Genomic DNA, 18779 nt, shown 5'->3' on the forward strand with positions numbered 1-18779 from the left:
CCCACCAACAAGCTTAGACTGACTGACCTGTAATTTTCTGGTCTATCCCTAGTCCCATTATTGAAAAAGGGAGGAATATTAGCAGCCCTCCAGTACTCTGGCATTTTACCTGTGGCCAAGGAGGATTTGAAAATTACTGCCAGGGCCTCTGATATCTCTTCCCTTGACTCTCTCAACAGCCTGGGATACATCTCATCTGGGCCTGTGGGTTTATCCACTTTTAAAGCCGCTAAACTCATCAGTACCTCCCCTCTCTCTATATTAATTTCCTCCAATATTTCACAGTCCTCCACCCTGATGCCTATACCTGTGTTATCCTTTTCCATTGTGAAGACATACGCAAAGTGTTCATTGAGGACTGTACCCCCGTCTTCCGGGTACACATACAAATTACCTCTATGGTCCCTAATTGGCCCTACTCTTTCCCTAGTTATCCTCTTGCTCTTTATATATTTTTTAAAACCCTTTGAGTTTTCCTTTATTCTACCCACCAATGCTTTCTCATGCACTCTCTTAGCTTTCCTAACTTCCTTTTTAAATTCCCCCCTGCACTTTTTATACTCCTCTAGGGACTCTGTCGCATTGAGTCCTTGGTGTCTGCCATAAGCTTCTTTTTTCTTAAAACTAACCTTTATGCCTCTTGAAATCCAGGGTTCTCCGGACTTGGTACCCCCTTTGGCTTTATGGAAACATATTTGTCCTGTACTCTTGCTATTTCCTCCTTGAATGCCTCCCACTGTTCTGACACTGTTTTATCTGCAAGTAGCTGCTCCCGGTCTACGTGGGCCAAATCATATCTCATCCTTAGTAAAATTAGCCTTCCCCAGTTTAGAACATTTATTCCCGGCCCAACCTTATCTTTTCCATAACCATCCTAAATATAACTGAGTTATGATCACTTTCTCCAAAATGTTACCCTACTAATACGCCCGGGCTCATTTCTGAATATTAGGTCCAGAACTGCCCACTGGCTTGTTGGGCTTTCTACGTACTGGCTAAAAAAATTCTCCTGGATGCAATTTAAGAATTTTCCTCCCTCCCTGCCTTGCACACTAATACTGTCCCAATTAATATTTGGGTAGTTAAAGTCCCCTACTATTACTGCCTTATTATGCTTACACTTTTCTGAAATTTGATTACATATTTGATCTTCTATCTCCCTCTGACTGTTTGGGGGCCAATAGTACACACCCAATAGCGTGTTTGCCCCTTTTGTGTTCTTTACTTCTATCCATATGGCCTCATTTGATGATCCTTCCAAGATATCCTTCCTCACTGCTATAATTGATTCCTTGATCAATATTGCGACCCCGCCTCCTCTTCTATTGCCCTCTCTATCTTGTCTGAATATCTTATAATCAGGAATGTTGAGCTGCTAATCCTGCCCTTCTTTTAGCCAAGTCTCAGTCATAGCTATGATACCATACTCCCACGTGCCTATCTGTGCCCTCAGCTCATCTGTCTTATTTCTCAGGCTTCTTGTATTAAAATATATTCCATTTAGCCTTGCTAAACTCACTTCTGTCTTATCTAGTCTATGTTTCCTTTGCCCTCCAGACTCACTTACTAGCGTTTTAACTTCAAACTTCATCTTAGCTTCTCTCCCCTCTGAGATACTTTTCAAGATCCCATCCCCCGCCAATTTAGTTTAAATCCACCTCAACGGCATTAGCAAACTCCCCGAGAGGATGTTGGTCCTGTTCCTGTTTAGATGTTGTGTGTTGCTGGCTGGCTGAAGTGTCAACGGGAGGCATATCAGCATGCAAGGCTAGCATGTGTTACAGCTAGCCTCCAATTCTTAAAGGCAGTCTATCTCTCTTAAAGGAGAGCTGCACTGAATGAAAGGAGGCTGCTGCTGACTGCCTATGCTGCAATTGAAAACAAAGGGAATGGAGGGACCTCCCAGGTTTACTGATGTAGTGCTGGAGGCCTTAGTCATCCAGACAGAGGGAAACAATACTATATTTCCAGTGGGGCCCAGAAGGCAGGGAGTCTGGTCCAGAGGACTTGACAGCAGTGCTACAAGAAGTTTAATGCCCTCACGCGGGTGGACAAGGTCAACGAATGCACCTTCAGAGAACATCTACTACCCACTATGCCACCAACATTTTGCATGGCTCAATGCACCAGTACCCCATCACTTACCAATTAGTAGATACTCCACCCATTCCCACAAATCTTATTCTGATGACACCCTTACACTGACCTCTCAATGCATCCACATGCCACAAGGTATTCAGCTATGGCAGGCACATCAACCAAATACAGTATAACACTGTCACTGAAATCCTTCCTTCTCTCTTGTAGGACAAAGATGGCACACAATAGAAAGGAGAAGAGCAAAACTGGCAGGGAACAGGCAGATCTTCACCCTGAGTTCAAAGGAGAAGATGGTCCTCCCTATCAAGTGGCTGACTGCGACAGAGCCCATAGCATATGGCATCACCAGTAGCATTCAGGATGACAACATATTACTGCCATATGCCCCTTCTCAAGTCCTAACTCACACTTATCCTGCTATTTGGCATGAGGGACAAGTGTAAGAAAGCCAAAACAAAAAAGAAACTAAACAAAGTGCTGGAAAGAGGGTAATTGGATTTTGTGGCTATGACATAATTTCTGAGAAGCTAGATTCTGACTGGGGTTGCTATAGGGAAATCTAGGAAAAGAAAAAGACAAACATCAACTGACTGGGTGTTTTGCGTTATAATTTGTGATCAGCAGCAGAACATACAGGCCCTGGTGAGGAGAAGCAGAGGGGGACAGAAGCTCTTGGAGGCAAGATGTGAGCTGGCTGAAAAGGTCTAAAGCCTCAAAAGCTATATGAACAACTTGGACATGCTAAAGAGCTGGGTGCCTTTTACCAGAAATAGCCAAACCATGAATCGGGGTTATTTGTTGGCCAGTTGAGAAGGAACTCTGGAAAGCTACACCATCAGGAAAGTCATGACCCGAAGGAGAAAGAATGCATAGAAGAGTGCCTTGCTGAGGATAATCATACCTGTGAAACTCAGGGGTGCAGGCTGTTGTGGGATAGGAATCCTGGCCGACATAGTGGGAATAAAGAACAGCATACTGCGGAACTGTGCAGCAATGTAATGCCATACATGCTGAGCAGAAATGCTTTATTTCTATGAGACTCATCTTTGTTGCATCTCCCGATTAAAGTAAAATTCATAATTCTTATTGTAATATCATTTGTCTGTTAATGCATACTTAATTTGTATTGATTTTGGGTTTGACTGTTACAGAAAATGTTTTAAAAAAAATATCTTGTCCATTGATTAATTTCGTCGAGATTATTTGGGATACCTTTCGTTTCAGGTTATTGGCCCCTCTGGAGATCTTAATACAAGCTGCGGATGGTGTGACCATGGACACCTTGCTTTACATCCTCTTCCTTTGATTTTCTGCTTCCAGATACCCAAGAACTGCTGCTCCATGACATCCCTTGACCACAGCAGCCTAATGATGAAGAGGGAGAGTAACAATACATAATCGATGAAGAAGCACAAACTAATGGCCTGACACTCAAAGCCACCAGCTCAGATTCTGGCATTGTGTGAATTTTAGAGGAAAGTATAGGGTTGGAATGAGTATGCGATGAGTCACTGGGCATGAATGGGCCAAAGCCAAGCCAGGCGAAAAGGACAGCTCATGTGTCAGCTCTCCAGAGGGTAAGATCACAGATGAATTCTGCTACAGGAAACTTAGAAGGGGCACTGATGGGGTAGCACACAGGAAAACATTCAGGATGAACATCAAGATACTTGGTGCATTGATAGACCTGCCAGAAAAATTCCTGTAACTGCCAAGGGGCTTGGTTCATATATTGCAGAGGATGTTACAGAGCTTGGAACCTATCCTTTGCATCAGCTGTTCTGGGAGAGTATTACGGCACTAGGGCAATGAATGTTGATAGGTTGTTACTTATCATGTTCTTATGGCCAATTACTGTGAAGACTGCAGCAGGTACAACATAAAACTTCTGTTCTGTTGAAGGGTCATGAGGACTCGAAATGTCAACTCTTTTCTTATGTCTTGAGCATAATTTATGTTTGCCTTTACTTGCTGCTAAATTTACTTCTGACTAGATTAAAGCCTAATCCAGCCTAAGTGGGAGCTGAGGGAACAGACAAATCTGAGGGAACAGCTAGGGACCAGACCAACTAAAGAATTAAGATAAAATCTGCAAACGAACTGATCAATGACAGATGAAATGTAATACAGACATGTGTCTAGGTAGCGAACGCTGGGAGAAGGAGTGTCATGTCATGTGTCCTCTGATCAAAAGCAGGTCTTAAGTTCATTGTTTTCTGATGTTTCATCCAGAGCTGTTTTCTGGTGGTGTTTTGCCATTGCCTTCCAGTCTGAAGCAGGGTAAGGAGACAGGTCCCAAATATACTTCAGCCGGAATGGGAAAGTATGTAGATAGGTATTAGGCCCCTTGTTAACATATGTGAGGGGCTTAACTGTTTAAGCTGGTCAGTTGGACCTCTGCCAATTGTTTGAGGCGAATAAGGTTTTGGTTGTATTTCAGGTGGCTCTGTTAAGTTTATGCTGCAGTGTTTCACTCTGAAAATAGCTGTGACAAGAACTGATTTCTACCACTTAATGTCATACATACACTATGGATGCTCTAGAACTGGCTAGAGTTGATATGGAAAGGGAGCTGGGTTGATACCTGACTTACCACTTAAGTTATCTAATCATTCTGGAGCAATAACAGAACAGCAAATAGGATGACAAACTACATAGGGCTTGGTATAAACACTGTACAAGTGGTTGGGTTTTAAACTCTTGCCTAAGTTGCTGTAGAATAAATCAGAGAACTGGCAGATAACAACTTAAGTACTGTCATGTTTTGGGAGTTATGATGCAAGGGAAACATTGCCATGCAGAAGAGAAGTGAATTATGTAGTTGGGCAAGGTGAAATTGAATTGTGCTTCACCTGTTTTAGAGACAAACAGTGAAGGCAATGAGAGAAGACTGCTTATTGGTTAAACATTACACATTAAGAGCGCATTGGGCTTCACAGAAGCCCTTACTCACTACAGGTTTTCTGAGAGAATTTCTCACACCTCCAACTCACCAAGTCAATGCCTGAAGGTGGCTCAGATTCAACAAAGAGCTGGTGGCAGACTGTGCCAGCTTGTGTTGAAGGAAGTGGAACAGTCTGTAACGATCTTCTCCAATATGGCCTGGAGCCTCACAGACAGCACTATCAATGGCTTTAAAGATCATAGTGGCATTAAAATTGCCACTTGACTGACAGGTAGGAGGTTACAACATAATTTACATCTCCCAGTACACCATCCAACGCTACATCCAGGAGGTGACAGCAACCATATATGCAAAAAGAGGCAATTACACCATGTTCTATGAGCAGGGTACGAGGGCACGTGGCTTTGCCAGGATTTTTTTTTCATTCATGGGATGTGGCATCACTGGCTAGGCCAGCATTTATTACCCATCCCTAATTGCCCTTCTTCAGAGGGTATTTAAGAACCAACCACATTGCTGTGGGTCTAGAGTCACATGTAGGCCACAGCAGATAAGGATAGCAGATTTCCTTCCTGAAAGGGCATTCATGAACCAGATAAAAATATGGCTGGTGACTTCCATGGACGGAGCCTGGGCATAGGTATAACGATAGCCATACATCGATCAGGGCTATCACTGATCAGACCAGTTGTCTGCTCAAGATCCGTTTCAGATGGCTGGACAGATCAGGTGGCACTCTCCAATATACACCTGCAGAAGTGTCACTTTTTTTTCCCATTTTGTAATGACTTGATGGAGAGGATAGGACAAGTTTCACATGGCAATCTGCGTCTGGAACTCGCCAATCTTATTTACTATACTCTGTGCATTCACATACATGCATAGTAACACTGATTTAGATTTTGTTACTTTCTCCCTTGCCCCGACTTTACTTATTAACTTACTGTTCTCTCTACTGGTGCTATCTGTTCCTCCCAGTATTTTGTGCACCCTGGTATTCCTCTCTAACATTTTCTCTTGGTTCCCACACCCCTCCCGAGTTAGTTTAAAGCCCTCCCAACAGCACTCTCAAAATACCCTGCTTGCTAATTTTCTACCTAGCTCCCTAAATTCTGATTGCAGGACTACATCCCCCTTCTTACCTAAGTCATGGATAATTGACCACTACCTCTGGCTGATCACCCTCCCTCAGAAGGATGTCCTGCAGCCGCTCCGACATCCTTGACCCTGGCATCAGGGAGGCAACATACCATCTTGGCGTCATGTCTACGGCCACAGAAACATCTGTCTGTTCCCCGAACCAATGAATCCCCTATCACTAAAGCTCTTCCTTTCTTCTTCCTCCCCTCCTGTACAGCCGAGCCACTCATTGTGGTTGAGGCAACTGTATCCACCTCCATTATTAATGGCTTCTCACTAACTTGGGTTATGACAGTGATAGGTTTGGTTTTTATGGCAGTTAAATTACAGGGAATAAATGTTGGTGTTGGCAGCTTCAGGTACTCTTGTATTTTTTAATTCAATTATGTTGGGTTTCTGCTTTATGGTCTGTTTCGACTTTGCCCTGTATTGCCTTACTATGTGACCTGTCTTATGGCAGTAACATGAAGTAACATGCATGAATTTACAGGTGTCTGGTCCGTGGTCACTTTCACATCTATAACAACTTAATCTTGGAATTGCTGCTGAAGTGTTTCGACCAAACCTTTTCATGTTTCTAACAATGGACATTGCATCCTTCTTTGAGCTATGGGTCTGGTTTCTGTGCCATGCCCGGTGATAGGTTCCGGCTCCACATGAACAATGGCGCCATGTTGCATGTGTCGCAAAGCCTGCAAGTCTCTCGCAGCACTTTCCATGGCGAGGGAGATTTCTAGGGCGCGCTTCCAGTCGATGTCGACCTCAGCAAGTAAATGGCGCTGTATGGCATCATCCTTAACTCCACAAGCTAATCGTTCCCACAGCATACCATTTAATGTGTTCCATTAATTGCTTAAGGTTCACTACATAGATTGTGATGGACTCTCCGGGGGCCCTAACTCTGGAATTAAATTTAAAACACTACATTATTACAGATGGCTTTGTCTGGAAGTGTGTTTTCACAAGGTCCACTAATTCATTATAGGGCATGGAATTGGGCATACTCGGACTGTCAGGTTGTGAATGAGATTTTATGTCTTACTGCCACATACACTCAAAAGGATGGCTTTCTGCTTCTCTTCTGTGGTAATTTCATTTGTTATGAAATAAAATCCAAGGTGCTCTGGTCTTTGGCTCCAGTCTTCCATAATCGTATCATAAGGATTGATTCTGCCGAAGAGTGGCATGACTGGTGAGTAGTCTTTTCTTTTTCTTATGATTCAATGTACTCACAGTGACCAGGTGAGGTGCAGCCTCAGAGCGATTTTACTCTTGTCACCAAATGTAATCACTCAATGGAGTGGACAGGTTTCAACAAGAAACAGATAAATTTCATTACAGAGACCTTTTCAGGTGCTACATGCTCAATCAGGACTCTCGTCAGGAAGCCCCACCTCCTTGAATGCCCGAGCTTAGGGCTCATTGGTCGGAGCCTCCCAGAGGATCACGTGGTTCCTGATGGATGGCAGGAGAGGCTATACCTTCAGTTCCTACACCTTTATTCTTTCATGGAATGTGGGCATCACTGGCAAGGCCAACATTTATTGTCCTCCCCTATTTGTCTTAGAAATGAGTGGTTTGCTAGGCCATTTCAGAGGGCATTTAAGAGTCAATCACAATTTGGTGGGTCTGGAGTCACATGTAGGAAAAACCAGGTGAGGATGACAGATACCCTGCCCTAAAAGGACTTTAGTAAACCAGATGGGTTTTTACAGCAATGGATTATAGCTTCATGGTCACCATTACTGGGACTAGCTTTCAATTCCAAATTTATTAATTGATTTCAAATTCCACCAGTTGCCATGGTGGGATTTGAACCTATGTCCCCATATCATTAGCACTGGCCTCTGGATTACTAGTCCAATTTTATTGCTGTGGCATAATGGCTTAATAGTTATGGTAATGAGATAGTGGTATGTATTGTGATGTAACAATGACATCAGCAGTCATGTGCTAGAGACTCCATAGAGAAGATAAAATAGCCTGTACACAAGAGAGATGTAGTCACCTAGTATCTTATTGTGTTTATGGTATAAATAAACTAGTTTTGAAGCAACCTACCTGAGTCAGGCTTGAGTCAACTTTCCTAGTATAGATTAGGCCATGAGACAAACCACTAACAATTACCACTATGCCACTGTCTCCCCCACGGACTTACGCTCACCATTTGCTGTGCATTGCACAACCTGGCCCTCCAGAGAGGGAAAACCATGTCAGAGGAGGAATTGATGGAGACAGCCTAGTCCTCTGATGATGAATCTGATGAAGAGGAGGGTGAGCTGCACCGAACGTCTGTGCAAGCCGGTCCAGGGGAGGGTCTGGATGCTTATAAGGCAAGAGATGTTCTAATACTTAGAAGATTCCAATAGCAGAGTGTCTCCAGCTCAATAACACCTTCCTGGGCCTTGGCACCTTCTCCTGTTATCTCCCTGTCATGAACAGCAGGGCCGCGTAAAGGGCAATCGGGCAATGAGAGTCACCAGATAATGTGCAATGCCTCTAGAATCTCTGCCACATCTCCACAAACATGTCCTTAACGTCCAGCATCTGCTGCCTGATGGACAACTTCTGAGACAGACACAGAAACAGACATGGTGGGCTGAATGGCCTCTTTCTGCGCTGTTTGTTTCTTTAAAACTTCTTTCTTTACTTTGAAGGCTCATCCTCAGACTGATGCTCAGCACCTAGACCATCTCCAGCATTCTGCCAAGTGCCAGGGCCTCTCAATCTCAGTCTCCGACAGCTGTTTCAACGACTTTGAAGGTCTCCTCTTTGTCAATGGGATGAGGACCTCCCTGCCTATCACTTGCAGCCTGGAGGACTTGCAGGGAGTTATCTTCAAATCTTGGGACCATCCTTGGTCTGGGGCCCTCCCTAACTCCTGGCTGTATTCTTTCAGCCATCAGTGGAGAGCCAAGAGAGTTAAGGGGCTGATTTTGAATATCTCCCTAAGCACTTGCTATTCATCAGGGGAATGGATCAGCTACATTCAAATGTTCTTTCTTCCCTGGCAATAGTCCTGAATGCTTCCAAACTAGCAGAATGGCCACCCACATTTATCACCCAGCTCTTACCTATTGCATTAGGTTACTGGAATTTAAATTCTTCCATAAAAATTCTTCAGCGTCCCAAGAATGCTTTTAGGTGCATGTGCCACAGTCTCTTGCCAGGGTTACCTTTAAATGGGTGGGCATGAACTACTTCTAGTTCATGGTCTGCCCCTCTGTTCCTGGGCATCCCCTCTTTCATGACTCATTGGGCGTGCTGCCCACTATTCATCGCTGCTGTTGACTTGCTCCCCGCTGGGCAACCATTAATCGGCCGCTACACGTATTATCCGGCAGCATCGCAAAGGAGTAGGTGACCCATGCACTTCTGGATTGAACTCCCGCCCTCTGCTAAGGTAAGCAAAACTCATGTAAATAGGTTTACATATTAATCTTTTTAGTACAGTTTAATGAAGAGACTTTAAATTCAAATTCTTATCAAAGATGATGTCAAAGGATTGAAGGAATTAAGTTTTTAGCTAAATAATTAAAGAACTTGAGCAAAATAAGTACTGAATCTGCACAGATAGCAACAAATGGTTTTTTGAGTGCAAATCTAGGATGATTCCACCCATTATCTAAAATACAGACACAAAGATTAAAAATATATAAACATGAAAAGATACTTAAAGATGAAATCTCAAATCAGTCTCTGAGATATCATTGCAGGCCTATTGCTTGACTTCCTTCGTTCTGAAGTGATAGTTTGAAACTTGACATCCTGTTTAACAGCTGCAATAGCTTCTGCAGTCGACCAGTCGGTGTTTGCCTTTTTCAGGTGGATTCAGCAGGTCAAGCAGCTTGTGGGACAGAGAGAAGGCTTCTTGAAAGAACAGCAGTTGATTTCTTAATACCTTCCTCTTTGACTCCTGGTGGCAGAGAGATAAACCCTCAGGTATCTCTCAGAGTTTTTCCTGAGGGTGCCTCACTGTTTTTACTGTGAGCTGTGTGCTACTATTGTCTCTCACACTGCCACTCAAAATGGCTTCTTACAACCTCCTTTATGCAGTTCAAAAAAACAAGAAAATGGCTGCTATGTTAATTTTCAAGGAGTCATTGTTTCACTAGGCGAAGAAATTAATTATGTTGAAGTCCCTTCTTGGTCTCCCATTCTCCCAAAGCCCAGGGATTTTCACACCATTTTAGAGGATACAATGGACACCCTTGGATGACTCTTTTGCATTTTAATGATTCTTCGTAGCCAGCCCTAGAGGTATGAGGTTTACTTTACAAAAGGGTGCCATGTTATCTGTCCATACTGCCACTTTAAAAAAATATTTTACTCAACGTAAGAGTTTGAAAACAGAAATGTACCTTTAAAGCAGTTGTCCTTAACATCTCTAACATCATAATTACACAGTTGTGACAATAAATATCATGCAAATCAAACCAGTAACAATACTCAACTCCATGGAGTGCATGAACTTCAATCCAGTCAGGAATCGTCACCGGAGTCAAGTACTAGAAAACACACAAAGTCTGTGATTTTACCTTGTAGAGACTGAAAATGGAGTAGTGAGAAAAAAACAGAAGCATACTTATATCTACAAAATGACCATCAATAGAATAGATTAACTTCCCATATGATCAGGAAGACAACCTGAACAGAATAGCCTCTGATGATTCACATAATACTCTACAGGGTTCGAGGGAGAACATGGAGACCTTGAATCCTATAGAACCTCCAAGGGAGCTCCAAAGGGACAAGGTCGGGAGATTGGTGAAACCACCTCAACAGTTATCTCTGTTCATCAGGGATGAAGGCAGAGACTTCGGGGGAGATGCAGAATAGTGTAAATAATGTATTTAATAGATTAAGAAATTAGAGGAGAATTGTAGTATGAAGGGTTCATGTTAAACATGTAAATATATAGTCTATATCATCACTAGCATAAGATCATATGACAACAGATGCACGTTGAGAGATAATTCCATGTGGAGGCTTGTGCTAAGCCTATACTGTACATAGTTAGTATAATGTTCAATAAAAGGTAGAGTTTACCAACAGTCTTGCCTCCAGTAGTACCTGTAGATCCAGACCATTGGCAACCCAATCTAAGACCCAACATGATGATAACGGATGAAATTTAGCGGATAACATATCTGAACTTTCATTAAACAAATTAGAAGAGACCAAGTTGATGCTCAGTGCTGTTGAACAGAAATGGATTCAGCTTTGTCTGCTGATCTATTCAGTTTCTGATCTAAACTGCAAGATGCTAAATAAAGCCTTGACAAGCTGAGGAGAATAACAGTTTGAAAGAAGAGCAATGCCTGGATGGCCCTTGGTGATCCTGGTACTTAGAACAGAGGTTTACACAACAGCCTGGGGGCACGCCATGCAGCAATTCTCTTGACCACAGTTATCAACCCCAGCAGACAGAGAAAGCAGAACTAAATAACAAATAAATAAAAAGGAATCTTGCTTAAACTCCCCCAAGTATAATTAAGAGTAATATTAACAAATACCTTTTATATCTGGACCTAAAGCTCCATCAACTGCCATCATTCAGGAAATTTATGGGAGCAGAGAATAAAATAACAGCTACATTCTGCTTATTACAAGCAACAATTTCTACAAAAACTATGTGGTTGAGTTTTCATGGGGATTCTTCTGCTCCTGCTGTGTGTTTGATGGAAGTGCCTTGGAAACTCTTGAGAAAAGGAGCATTAACTTGTTCATGCCACTCTTTCAGGGTTTCCTCAGCCCTTCTAATAAAATTACACCAGAGCAAGAGGACTTCTGTGGAAATTCAGTCCCGTTACAACACATAATTGTTTTACTATAGAATCATTGACTCAGCTATTTAGAACACAAAGAAAGCCATTCAGCCCATTGTGCCTTTGGTTGGAAAAAGAGCCATACATCCTAATCCCACATTCTAGTTCTTGATCCATAATTTGTAGGTTATTGCACTTCAAGTGCATATCCACATACATTTTAAATATGAAAAAAAGCAGCTGATTGGTGAGTAAGTCCTGGTGAGTATTTTTTTCCAATCTATTAAAGTAATCCATTGCTTAATACTGAGGTAGGAGCAAAAAAAAAGTATAGTGTCGTACTGTACATGTATAATTAGTCAAGGAACAAGGTACCTAGCTAACATAAATAAGGCTCCGAGCTAGCATATTTTTTAAGGGAGTAACTAGCTTAATCGAGAGAGATATCATGGCAGGAGAACTCAGACCCGTGATATGCTCCTCCTGCAAGATGTGGGAAATGAGGGATGCTTCCAGTGTCCCTGGTGACCATGTTTACAGAAGGTGTGTCCAAATGTACCTTCTTGCTAACCAGATTTTGGAGCTGGAACTGCGGGTGGACTCAGTGTAGAGCATCTGCAATGCTGAGCAAGTTGTGGATAGCACATTTAGCGAGATGGTCACACCGCAGGTGAAGATTACACAGGCAGAAAAGGAATGGGTGACCATCAGGAACAATAAAAGACTCAGGAAGGTTGTGCAGGAGTCCTCTGTGGTCATCCCCCTCTCTAACAGATATACCACTTTGGATACTGTTGTGGGTGTTGGCCTCTCAGGGGAAAGCAGTAACAGCCAAGTTCACGGCACCGTGGATGGTTCAGCTGCTCAGGGATGGGAGGAAAACAAGTGGCAGGGCTGTAGTGATAGGGGATTCAATAGTTAGGGGCACAGACAGACACTTCTGTGGCCGCAAACGTGAATCAAGGATGGTATGTTGCCTCCCTAGTGCCAGGGTCCGGGATGTCACGGAGTGGCTGCAGGACATTCTGGGGAGAGAAGGTAAACAGCCAGTGGTCGTGGTACACATTGGCACCAACGACATAGGTAAACTAAGGGATGAGGACCTGCAATCTCAGTACAGGAAGTTAGGCGATAAATTAAAATGCAGGACCTCAAATGTAGTAATCTCAGGATTACTCCCAGTTCCACGTGCTAGCGAGAGCAGGAATAAGAGGATAGACCAAATGAGCACATGACTGGAGAGATGGTGTAGCTGGGAGGGATTCAGATTCTTGGGACCGGTTCTGGGAAAGGTGGGACCTGTACAAAATGGATGGGCTGCATCCAGGCAAAGCTGGGACCTGTGTCCTTGCGGGGGCTTTTGCTACTTCTGTTGGGGAGTATTTAAACTAGTGTGGCAGGGGGATGGGATCCCAGGAGTAGGATCAGATAGGTCTGATTCAGATCAGAAAAATGGAGGTAGACATTAGCTAGGGACATTATGATAGACATGGAATTACAGGAGAAACAAAGTTTAGAAAATGTCCAGCAAGGGAAATTGACGGGGTTAAACTGTTTATACTTCAATTCAAAGAGTATTGCAAATAAGGTAGATGAGTTAAGGGCACAGGTAGAAACATGGCAGCAGGATGTCTTTGCTACAATGGAGACCTGACTAAAGGAGGGACAAAACTGGCAGCTTAATATCCCTGGTTATAGAGTCTTCAGACACAATAGAGTAGGAGATAAAAAAGGAGGGGGTGGGGTGGGGGGGTACCACTAATGGTTAAAGAATCAATTCCAGTTGTGAGAAGGGATGATAAACTAAATGGGTCAACAAACGAGGCTTTATGGATTGAGCTTAGAAATAAAAAAGGGGTAGAGACACTACTAGGAGTATGCTACAGACCCCAAATAGTGAAAGGGAGATAGAAGAACAACTATGTAGGCAAATTTCTGCTTGTAAGAACAAGAAGGCAATAATAGTAGGAGACTTCAACTTTCATAAAATCAACTGGGATTCAAACAATATAAGGGGCACTGAAGGATAAAATTCATGCAGTGTGTCCAGGAAAATCTTTCCAATTCAACCAATTAGTGACAAACCCAACGAGAGGAGATGCAATTCTTGACCTAGACTTGGGGAACGAAGAAGGGCAAGTAGGTGAAGTGACAGTTGGCAACCACATCGGGGACAGTGATCACAATTCAGTTAGATTTAGCATTACCATGGAAAAGGACAGAGATAAGGCAGGAGTAAAAGTCTTGAACTGGGGGAAGGCAAATTTTGCAGAAATGAGAAGGGACTTGGCTGAGGTGGACTGGACAGCACTGCTGGAGGATAAAACACTGGAAAGCCAGAGGGAAGCACAAAAAAGTGAGATCCTAATTGTACAAAGTAGATATGCCCCTTACAAAAATAAGAGTGGTACTGCTAAATCTAGACCCCCGTGGTTGTCTAGAGGAATACAGGGGAAGATCAAACAGAAAAACAAAGCATACGATAGGCACAAAGAACTAAGCACTGCAGATAGCCTAGACAAATATAGGAAGTGCAGGGATGAAGTAAAAAACGAAATAAGGAAATCAAAGAGAGGACATGAAAAAAAGTGGCAAGTAAAGTTAAAGTTTAACCCAAAGATGTTTTACCAATACATTAATGCTATAAGGCTAGTTAAGGAAAAAGTGGGACCTATCAGAGATGAAGATGGAAACTTGTGTGTAGATGCAGAGGCTGTGGGAAGGTTTTTCAATGAATATCTTGCCTCCGTGTTTACAAAGGAAAGGGAGGATGTAGATATAGTAGTCCAGGAGGAACACTGCGAGATATTGGACAGGATAGTCAAAAAGAGGGAGGAAGTACTCGAAGGGTTGAAATCCTTGAAAGTTGATGTCACCAGGGCCAGATGGATTGTTTCCGAGGCTGCTGATGGAAGTCAGGGAGGAGATAGCAGATGCTCTGAGAATGATTTTCTAGTCTTTACTAGATAAGGGGAGGTACCGGAGGACTGGAGAAATGCAAACGTAGTTCCATTGTTTCAAAAGGGATCAAAGGAAATACAAAACAATTGTAGGCCAGTTACATCGGTGGTGAGCAAATTAGTAGAATTAATCCTGAGAGATAGAATTAACCGTCATGTGGAAAGGCATGGACTAGTCGGGGATGGTCAGCATGGATTTGTTAAAGGAAGGTCTTGCCTCACAAATTTGATTGAATTCTTTGAGGAAGTGACAAGAAGGGTTGATGAAGGTAGTGCAGAGGATGTTGTGTACATGGATTTTAGCAAGGCATTTGACAAGGTCCCACATGGCAGATTGGTCAGGAAAGTAAAAGCCCATGGGATTCAGGGTAATGTGGCAAACTGGATAAAAGGCTGGCTTTGTAACAGGAAACAAAGGGTAATGGTCGATGGATGCCCTTGCGAATGGAAAGTTGTCTCACGTAATGTTCCACAGGGAATCCTTGCTGTTTGTTTTATATATTAATGATTTGGTGGTGAATGTGCGGGGCACGATTGGGAAATTTGTAGATGACACAAAGATTGGCCGAGTGTAGAGGATAGCCATAATCTCCAAAACGATATAGATGGGTTGGTGAGTGGGCAGTAAAGTGGCAGATGGATTTTAACATAGAGAAGTGTGAGGTCATACATTTAGGGAGGTCAAACAGTTACAGGGATTACACAATAAATGGGAATATACTAAGAGGGATAGATGAAGTGAGAGATCTTGGTGTACAAGTACACAGGTCCCTGAAGGCAGCAGTTCAAGTAGACAAGGTTGTAAAGAAGGCATATGGAATGCTCTCCTTCATTGGCAGAGGTATAGAATATAAGTAAGGATATAATGTTGGAATTATATAAAACACTGGTGAGGCCACAACTGGAGTATTGTCTGCAGTTCTGGTCACCACATTACTGGAAGAACATAATAGCTCTGGAGAGGAGGTTTACAAGGATGTTGCCAGGGTTAGAAAAGTGTAGCTAAGAGGAGAGATTGGATAGGTTGGGATTATTTTCCTAAGAACAAAGAAGGCTGAGAGGTAACTTGATTGAGGGGTACAAAATTATGAGGGAATAGATAGAGTGGACAAGATAAAATTGTTTTCCTTGGTGGAGAGTTCTAGAACCAGGGGACATAGATTCAAGATAAGTGGCAGAAGGTGTAGGGAAGACATGAGGAAGAACGCAGAGAGTAGTGGGTGTCTGGAAAATGCTACCCAAGTTGGCGGTAGAGGCAGAAACTCTAAACTATTTTAAGAAGTACCTGGATCTGCACCTAAAGTGCTGTAAGCTGCAGGGCTATGGCCGAGTGCAGGAAGGTGGGATTAGAAAGGGCACCTTGGTGTCCTCGGGCTGGCATGGACAAGATGGGCTGAATGGCCTCCTTCTGTGCTGTAACCTTTCTATGGTTTTATGGATTGATGTGGGAAATAATGAGTTCACATGATTACTATGAGTTATACATATGAAAGCACATTCACTGTATTTTCCCATAACCCTGAGTTTAGACACCAGGCTAGATGGTGTTTTGCTCGAGATTAAGTCAATATAGTCGATAAGCTCAAGCTATTTTCTGTTTTTGCTTGCTTGTCTGTGAGCGTGTGATAGGACATGTTTACCAGGGACAGATGAAGGCCATAAGCAGACAAAATAAACTCGGGCATGTAGTCAGCTGAAGGTGTATTGTGTATAAATGTGCACTACTGTAATTGTTTTGAGAGACTCTGGAGTTTGAATCTCTCCCCTGAATGCTTGTAATAAAATTTCCTACTTTCAGCTTACTTCAGACTCTTGAGTGGCTTTTATCCACTACAACTATGAAAGCTTTTTTCCTTTACCACCCTTTCAAGCAGAGTTCTTGACTCCCACAACCTCTAGGTAAAAACATTTCTTCTCAACATCCTTCCAATGCTTCTACCAAACACTTTAAATCCCTGTCCTCTGTGAAGGGAAATAAGTTTAATAGGAAAGTGTTAACATCAGTGAACTAAATAAAGGTGCTCTGCTCCATTATAAACTATCTACAGCATTAGAAAGATATGGGCCGACTACCAGTAATTTGCCAGATTATTATTGAAATTCCCCCCACAGAGGGACTTGCTGCATATGAAGGCCCTTTGTAGGTAGAACTCACAATCTGGTGCAGTGCAGTCAACATTTGATATGAAAAACGCTGCATAAAATTGCTAGCACTGAAACTTTGCAAACTGCTTCTTCAGAGCGATACCCTGTGATAGGCAGTGTTAAACCCTGCTACTCTCTCCCTTGTATTCTGAAGTTCTAATGAGAATATTCTAGGTTATACATTGCCATTCAAATACAAAATCCCATAACTATTCTGTTATCTCAGGAACCAATTTCACGTGGCGTCTTCCTCGATTCTAGTTTCCGCTGTCTGTGCTCCCTCCACACCCATTGTTATGCAATCTAATCAATATAAACTAGTTTTGAGCATCAAAAAAAATGGGTGACAGTACTTTTCTACATTGGTCACTGGATAAAAAACATTTCGTATTGATTAATGTTGTAAGGGAGACTCATTCAATTGTAAAACATCTGCTTTCAATAAACAATTGTAATTGTATTGTTTTATTTGGTTTTCAGTTACAGACCACAGAGTTTCAGGAAATAGCCAAGAGCATATAGCTCAACTGGAAAAGGAAGTTTGCAAAATGGTGAAATCCAAGATAATCACAATGTTAAGCAACAGAAAATCTTTAGGTTGGTTGAATGAAGAAATCATCTTGATCTTACCAAGTTAATTATACAGAGGCAGGCCCAACTTCAACTGGCAGTCTGGAAATACAGAAATACACCCAGAGTACTGCAACCAAAGGAACAAACCATAAACTCTGAGTCTGCCTCACCAGCTACCAAAGCTTTCTCTCTTGCCTCATTGATTGGGGAGGTTTACTGTTTTCTTCTCAAGGTCATCAAGACAGGGGATGACAATAAATCTGGGAATAATCCTCTTTTTAATCTCAATATGAGCACGAGGTTTCCCTAATTCCAACATTAATTTAGCTTGATGCTCCTTTTATTTTGCCGCAAATCTATTCTAACCATAATGCTCTCTGCTTCACCAGTGTTACATTTCCATCTTCCACATCAGCCATGGGCTGTTTTAAAGTTAATTATATACAATCCACAAGTATAGCTTATTGCCTGCACTGAAAACTGAAGTGGCTGTCTCCAAAATTAACTTTCTTCAAGGCATTATAGCTGCCAGAGGAAAAAAGTTTCAGCCAATCCAGGTTGAAACCATGGCCTGGATTACACCTTGGCATGCGCGCCAAGTCGGCGGGGTCAGAAGTGAATGTGAAATCTGCTCCCAGCCATGGTCGCATTTCAAACACGATTTCATGCTGGCTGGCCAATTAAGGTCCACCTAGCGTGAAATGCGTCTTCTGAATGGTCAGAAAGTGCCAGGTGTGGGTGGGGCCCTGTCAGGTGCCAGGTCCAATGGCAACCTGATGAGCGCTTTAAAGCCGGCAAAATGCAGCTCCCTGAAGGCTGCCAGGGGAGAATCTTTAGAGTCGGTCCGGAGACTGGAACAATGATCCCAACGGTGGCAGGAAATATCAGGCAGGAGGTAGGTCGGGTGGGCACTCAGCCCCCCGTTTCTCAGATGAGTGCCTCACGGTCCTTGTGGATGAGGTCAGTGTCATACAGGACACTCTCGTGCCCAGGGGTGGTGGGAGGAGGACATCATGCCAGACCAAAAAAGCCTGGGAGGATGTGGCAGCCGAGGTCAGCAGCTACGATGTTGTATGATGCATATGGGTGCAGTACCGCAAAATGTTCAATGATCTGTGGCGTTTAGCAAGGGTGCGTACCGTGTTGACATGGATCAGTATGGAGAAGTGTTAAGGGCTGGCTGTCCCC

This window comes from Carcharodon carcharias, chromosome 4, assembly GCF_017639515.1.
Source record: "Carcharodon carcharias isolate sCarCar2 chromosome 4, sCarCar2.pri, whole genome shotgun sequence".
In the NCBI taxonomy this organism is placed as follows: Eukaryota; Metazoa; Chordata; class Chondrichthyes; order Lamniformes; family Lamnidae; genus Carcharodon; species Carcharodon carcharias.